The following is a 6,723-nucleotide window of genomic DNA, read 5'->3' on the forward strand; positions in this document are numbered from 1 at the left end:
TCTTAAACTGTAGTATAATTTCTTCTTTTGTCAAGTAGTATATTTTGTTTACATATATTCTTGTGAAATCTAGAGAATCGTATCTTCTTATAATTAAAAGAGGAGTATGTTTTTATAAATGTCCGAAATCCTCACTGTATTTACAGCAATTGCCACTGAATACATATAAAAGGAAAAGGAATCGATTAATTGAACATGGTAAATGTGTCAGAAATTATTTAAAGAAAAAAAACCCACCCAAACAGCTAGGATCCGCGTGTTTTTAAAAAAAACCCGGTTTCCATTTTCCTATGGGACAGATTAATACATATCGGCCATATTATCAATACCAAGAAGTTTTAAAAATTGTCCATAAGCCCAATATTTTCAGCCTTCGACAAACACACTTAAGAATATTCCTTGGTATTTTTTTTGGTAACTATTCAAACAATATCTTCTCAATCAATCCCGCCCTCAAATCTCTCTACATAATCTTGACAATCAATCAACATTGAAAGCAAATTCTATCATATATATAATATAATCCTAATCATAACCAAAAATCTTGTAATCATGAACGCCTCTTTGTTACAAATCCTATACGATACCCTAGGATACTCGACCACTATAAATAATCCAACATCAAACACATTCATAACTCATCAAGCAAAAATCATTTCTCAAGCAAAATTCAACAAGCAACAAACAATGGCTACAACTTACGCTTACCTTCGTGACGTTAAGCCTTACAAGACTTCTTGGAAGGTCCAAGTCAAGGTCCTTCATTCATGGAAGACCTACTCAACAAGGTTTGGTGAAACTTTCGATATGGTGCTCTCAGATGTCCAAGTAAGTTTAAATACTGGTGTCTCCCATCATTCACCTTTAATTTTATGTTTTATAATGCAACTACAATGTACCTTATAACTTCTTTTACCAGGGGACGAAGATTCACGCTTCTATCAAGAAAGACTTGATCAGTCGTTTTGAAAACAAGATCGTGACCGGGCAATGGAGAATTGTCGAGAACTTTGGTTTGAGTATCGCCACTGGTCAATTCAAGCCTACTGCCCATCGTTACAAGATGTCTTTCATCACTCAAACCATTGTCAGTAGGATGGACTCTGTGTCTGATGATCCGTATTTAACTCTTTCCCCATTTGTTTCTGTCCTTTCCGGCAACCTGAATGAAAACCATCTGATTGGTGAGTTATTTTAATTTTACCATATCGAATGTTTAAAGAAAACTAAAATATTTGCTAATTCAATGACATCATTCATCAGATATTGTTGGTCAAATTGTGAATGTTGGAGAGATGGAAACCATCGATGTCAACAACAGACCCACTAAGAAGATCAGTTTTGAGCTTCGGGATGAGAGGTAGCATTTTATTCTAAATACTTTATATGTGAAAACATATGTCTTCCGAACACTCATAACATTGTTTAATTGTGCATTGCTTTTATTAGTGATGATAGACTACCATGCACTTTGTGGGATACATTCGCTGAGCAAGTGCATAGTGCTTGTGAACATGATACTCAAGCACATGTTATATGTCTGGTGAGATTTGCGAAAATCAAGACTTACAATGGTAAGTTTTAATCATTTAACCTTATCCTAGAGTAGTAATTTTTTGCTTAAAAAACCTCAATGTTGTAAGTTTTAACCAGTCGGGATTTAAAAAATCTTCAATGTTGTTTACTCTTATAGAGAAGAGGAGTATCTCCAATGCTTTCAACGCATCTGTGGTGGTAATTAATCCCGACTATGCTGACATCCTAGAGTGGCAGAATAAGTAAGTTTAACTACATATATTTAAGACCCGGTTATGCTTAGTGTATATTGGATTTTATCAGCCCTACTTAACATATATGTACATATATGTAAGGTTGCCAAATGATGGGCTTGCTATTACCTTAATTGAGAGGAGACCAAGGAATAATTTGTAGTTAGCAAGTGTAGGCGAGTTCTACCAGAACTTCCCAAGGAGGAACATACAAGCTATCTCGGATATGATTGACGTAATTAATTTCATTGTATCAGTGTTAAAAATCATAAAATTATCAGGATGTTCTTTTCAAATTATACCAGTGTTTTTTCTAATTCGAATATATACACATGTGTAGGAAGGAAAGGTCAAATTGATATGTACTATTTATGCCATAGATTGTGATTGGGCTTGGTACTATATCTCGTGCAAAAGGTGTAACAAGAAGGTTACACCTATCAACGCAATCACCAATGGTTCTGTCTCAACGGCAAAGAAACCCCAGTTCTGGTGTGATGGGTGTCGAGGACATGTTACTAATGTTCTTGCAAGGTATACACATACAAATATTTCAACAATTTAGTGCCAATTATAGGTGTATAATCTCCATACTCATCTTTGAACGTTATGGTGGTAGGTACAAACTACATGTCAACATTATGGATAATTCTGGTGAGTTGAAGTTGATGCTCTTTGATAGCATGGCCACAGAGATTGTAGGCTGTTCAGCAAACTCACTCATTGATGTGCCATTTTATGAGGTATTTCATATGATTATCCTATAGCAATGACTTAATAAACGAGTTTTACAAAGTTAACTATCTAAAATTCCTGCTGTTTAATAATTATAGATGGAAGATCCTGACAACTTGCCAGATGATATCAAGAATTTGGTCGGAAAAACATTCCAGTTTCTTGTGAGTGTTGAAAGTGAAACCTGTGGAATGAGTTGGATATCTACAAGGTTTCAAGGGTGCTGGTTAATGATGGTGTACCGGATGATGATAGCACCGGATATCATGTTTCATTTTACAACTCAATGAAATTAACAAAACGTTTATAGCATTCAAATGTTAATACTTATATTTTTATAATATTTATTTGTTCTAGGCTAGCCTGTGCTTGACCAGCAGTCAGGAATTCTCTGATTTCACGACTCCATCGTCAAAGTGTTCAAGTCCTGATAAAGACTCCCCTAATGATAGTTCCTCTACTACAAAGAAGCTTTCTTTGGACAACATCAAGGTGGTCCAGATTAAGCAGGAGAAGTTGACGAAGGCAGAGATGGTGAATGAGGCAAAGAAGAAGAAGTCGTGAGCAATGGGAGATTTGAAGACTGCTTTGTTGAAGAAAAAAGAATAAGGGTTGAGTTTTTTTTTTTTTTTTTTATGTTAAGGATTTAAAAGTTGTTTGCAAGTTTTTTAAGTTTCTAGTTTCGAAGAATTGATCCAGTGTGACGAATCTGGTCAGAATAATTTGTTTCTCTTTTCCCAATAATAATAATAGGATGAATTCCTTATTTTCGTCCTTTACAATTGTTGAACAACTTTAAGAACTCAAAATTCGAATTATATATATTGAATATTTGAAAATACACAAAAAGCTGAAGATCAAATAGTAAAAAGTAGGTTTGTTGATAATCGAAACAAGTAAACCAATTGCAACCATCTTGGTAACTTAAAAAGTTTATAGCTATCAATCTGTCAATCAAAACCAGTTTAAACTAGATTTGAAAATAGATATAAAATTAAAATTCAAATATTTTATATATATTTATAAAATACAAGAGGCAGTCGTTATTTATTTATGTCTATGACTTTGAGAAATTATTCTCTCAACGTATATATAAATAGATAGTCAGTGTTAAGTTTTGAGAGAAAATTATAAGCTGCAGGGAAAGCAAAAAGTTTCCAATATCAAAAGTTTCAGAAAAAAACTCACCATGTCTCATCGGTCCTTTTTCGAAGATATTACTTTAGATTCATCAAGGAAGACAAAGTGGACTATTTTTGTCAAAATTCTGAGTATTTGGAAAGCAAAAGAGCATTTTATTGAAATGATTCTCGCAGATGAGAAGGTATGCTATCTTTTGTTTTGTTTTTTAGTTTTTGTGATCTTCTATTTACCTTATCTCACAGTTTATGTAATTCCATTGGTTTAGAAATTGTTTTAAGTTCCTTTTTATTTTTATTTTATCGCAGGGATCTAGAATTGATGCTTCAATACCTCCGATCAAGTATAAAGAGAAATTTAAGAGATACCTCCAAAGTCGAATCCGTACTTAGTTCACCCCTTTAATTTCATTTTTATTCCTAAAACAACAATGGATCCCATCGGTCCAAAATCGACGAGTCAGTTCTTTGATTTTACTACAGCAACACAAATTGTGAATGCAACAGAAGCTGATAAGAAAGGGGTTGTTGGTTTGTTTCCGATTATCAGGTAAAATCCCTTTTATATATTTACTGAATATTGAAAAGTTTTATTCATGTTTTTATGTAGATGCATGTGGAGTTCTCATGAGTGTAACTCCGATTGCAAAGATACATTATATGGACAAGAATAGTGGATGTGAATCTGAAGCAAATATGGTCAATTTCAAACTAAAAGATACCACGTAAGTTACTAAACCTTTTAAAGATCATTCTATGTTTTGTATAATCCGTAATATCCTAACCAGACAAAGTATATATCTATTCTTAAAACTCTGTTAGTGGGAGGATTATGAAATGTGTTGCAATAGAAAAAACGTGTGATGACTTTGTTAAGAATTGGTCTAGAAGGGTATCTGATATCAATTATGTTAATGGGTCAATCCTTTGCGTTCTACGTTTCTGTAGATACGCTTCATTCCAAGGTGAGTGTAACTTTTATGTATCTTACCAAAATAAAAGTGTATGTTACTTATAGATTTGTCAAAGTATTTACTATTAATCATTTCTAAATTATTTCAATCGTAGCTCAAAATTGCTTAATGTCTGATTCTGCCTCTTCAAGATGCTTCTTTGATAAAGAATTCCCAGAAATCTACAGGAAAAATTACAGGTTTGATTGTGTAGTCATTTAATCATCATATATCGACTGCTAACCAACATATAAATTTGGACTGCTAACCATCTTTTTTTTCATATGAAAGTGGACTTGAACTGTCAGAAGAAGATGAAGTCTTTATGGAGGTTGTTGAACAAAACTTTTAAACTAACGAAGAATCCCTTTTAGAATCTATATTTATGTAATTGATGTTTAACGTTTGAAATATTTTTTTTCTGAAAATTCTTAAAAGTGTTATTGTTTTTTGTTTTATTTAAAACCATAAGTAAAATTTGAAATTTTAAATTAGCATATTTTTCATTTGTTTGATAAATTTCAACTATTATAATGGAAATTTAATAGTTAGTCCTTTAAATTAGGAGTCTCTTTACATACCTTTTTTATGTTGGCGAAGATTACGGTCAGAATCCATGTAGAATTTCTATTACCTGCACCCAAGGAGGACCAAAATTGTTATCTCACACATATAAATGTAAAGTCAACTTAAAATCTAAAAGATTTCCCACATTTAAACATTAGCAAAATTACCGGATAAAATACCGGTACCACAACCTTACAAAATCTCAAATTGATTTACAAGTAACTTTTTACAAGCAATTCTATTGACATATAAACATGAAACCATCTCTTCATTTGAGTTTTTCGTAAAAAGACGACAAATTATTAACACATTTTGCTATACATACTTATTAATGAAGACCAAGAGAGGGTTATTGGAACAAGTAGTTGATCATGAAAAACAACCGACTAAAAGAATATGTTCGTCTTCAGCTCATACCGAAAAAACAAATCAATCCAATCTGGTGAATGTTAGAGGCGTTTTTGGGCGGATTTTTAGTGACATAACAAACTTGACGCCTATTATTATAGATGAATCCATTGATCCAACCAGAAGAAGTATTATTCCCAGCAATGCAGGTAGTAACGTAGACAAAACTTACCTGTAAAGCCATTATTCTTTCACACAATTTACTTTGTCGTGTAATATTCTGCCTGCAGAAGCTTTTCTGGGATTAGATGAAAACAATGGTTTTACACATGTTCCAATCCGAGAAAGTTTGAGTCAAGGAGTTACCATTGTAGATGAGGACATTTGCTTCCTACATACTCCTGCCACTACTACGCTTGAGAGAGGACTACCTTCAATGTATTCGAAAGGTTAGTCGTATTCTATTTTGAAAATAAATAGAAATGTTTACATTGTTACCAGAAATAAAATTTATTACCTACATTTGCAGGGACGGTACCGTCTGTAATCGAACATTGTGAAAATCTCACACCCGTGAAAGTAAACCAATCTTACTCATCTCCTAGAAGTCATGAATTCATATCATCCATACGAAAGCAATCTCAGAAATGTAAAATAAAATAAAAAAAAAGCCAACCCTATTTAATATCTATCCATTTCAAATGTCATTACCTGTCCATTACTAAGTAAATCTATTGTTTCAATATGTGCAGTTAGAAGGATCGACGAACAAGAAAACTCCATTCTGTCTGCAGTGAATATAAGACAATCATATTCTAAACTAGGAACTAGCAATTTTGTCGAGAACTTAAGGAATGAATCTTTAAAAGGTAATCAATGAATATGATTGACATCTTCTTAAAAAACCCCACTACAAAGAACCTTTCCTATAACGTTTGGTATCTCTATTGTGCACAACTCATATTAACCCAAGACCAACAAAAGCAACTATAACTCAACAAACTGTGTCTCCTGAAAGTGCTATTTCACAAGGTATGTCTTTGTACTTAATTACAGTTCCTATGTTTATTTATTAGATATATAGTTAAAATTTTGAAGTCTGCATTTATACTCACAGAAACTGTTCCTACCAAAAAAACTACAAGGAAGATTCTTGAGCGAAAGCTAAAGAAATGCTCACGTAAGATTTTACAAGATATTACAAACATACCA

The 6,723-nt window shown here is 32.8% G+C and overlaps 1 long non-coding RNA gene across 4 annotated transcripts in view; it reads right to left on the reverse strand.

Moving 5' to 3' along the window:
• LOC104721625 overlaps nt 386–6,723 on the reverse strand; it is a 7,175-nt gene continuing 837 nt past the window's right edge. Inside the window, exons 2-8 of one of the 4 annotated variants that reach the window (XR_002034063.1) lie at nt 6,223–6,299; nt 6,029–6,112; nt 5,878–5,942; nt 5,744–5,795; nt 5,178–5,230; nt 4,013–4,063; nt 386–1,162 (exon numbers count right to left, since the gene is read on the reverse strand). This is a non-coding gene — a long non-coding RNA (uncharacterized LOC104721625). The remainder of the gene's footprint in view (nt 1,163–4,012; nt 4,064–5,177; nt 5,231–5,743; nt 5,796–5,877; nt 5,943–6,028; nt 6,113–6,222; nt 6,300–6,723) is intronic. The other 3 variants (XR_002034065.1, XR_002034062.1, XR_002034064.1) reach the window with 3 other exon arrangements.

The sequence above is a fragment of the Camelina sativa genome, chromosome 11 (genome assembly GCF_000633955.1).
Source record: "Camelina sativa cultivar DH55 chromosome 11, Cs, whole genome shotgun sequence".
Classification (NCBI taxonomy): domain Eukaryota; kingdom Viridiplantae; phylum Streptophyta; class Magnoliopsida; order Brassicales; family Brassicaceae; genus Camelina; species Camelina sativa.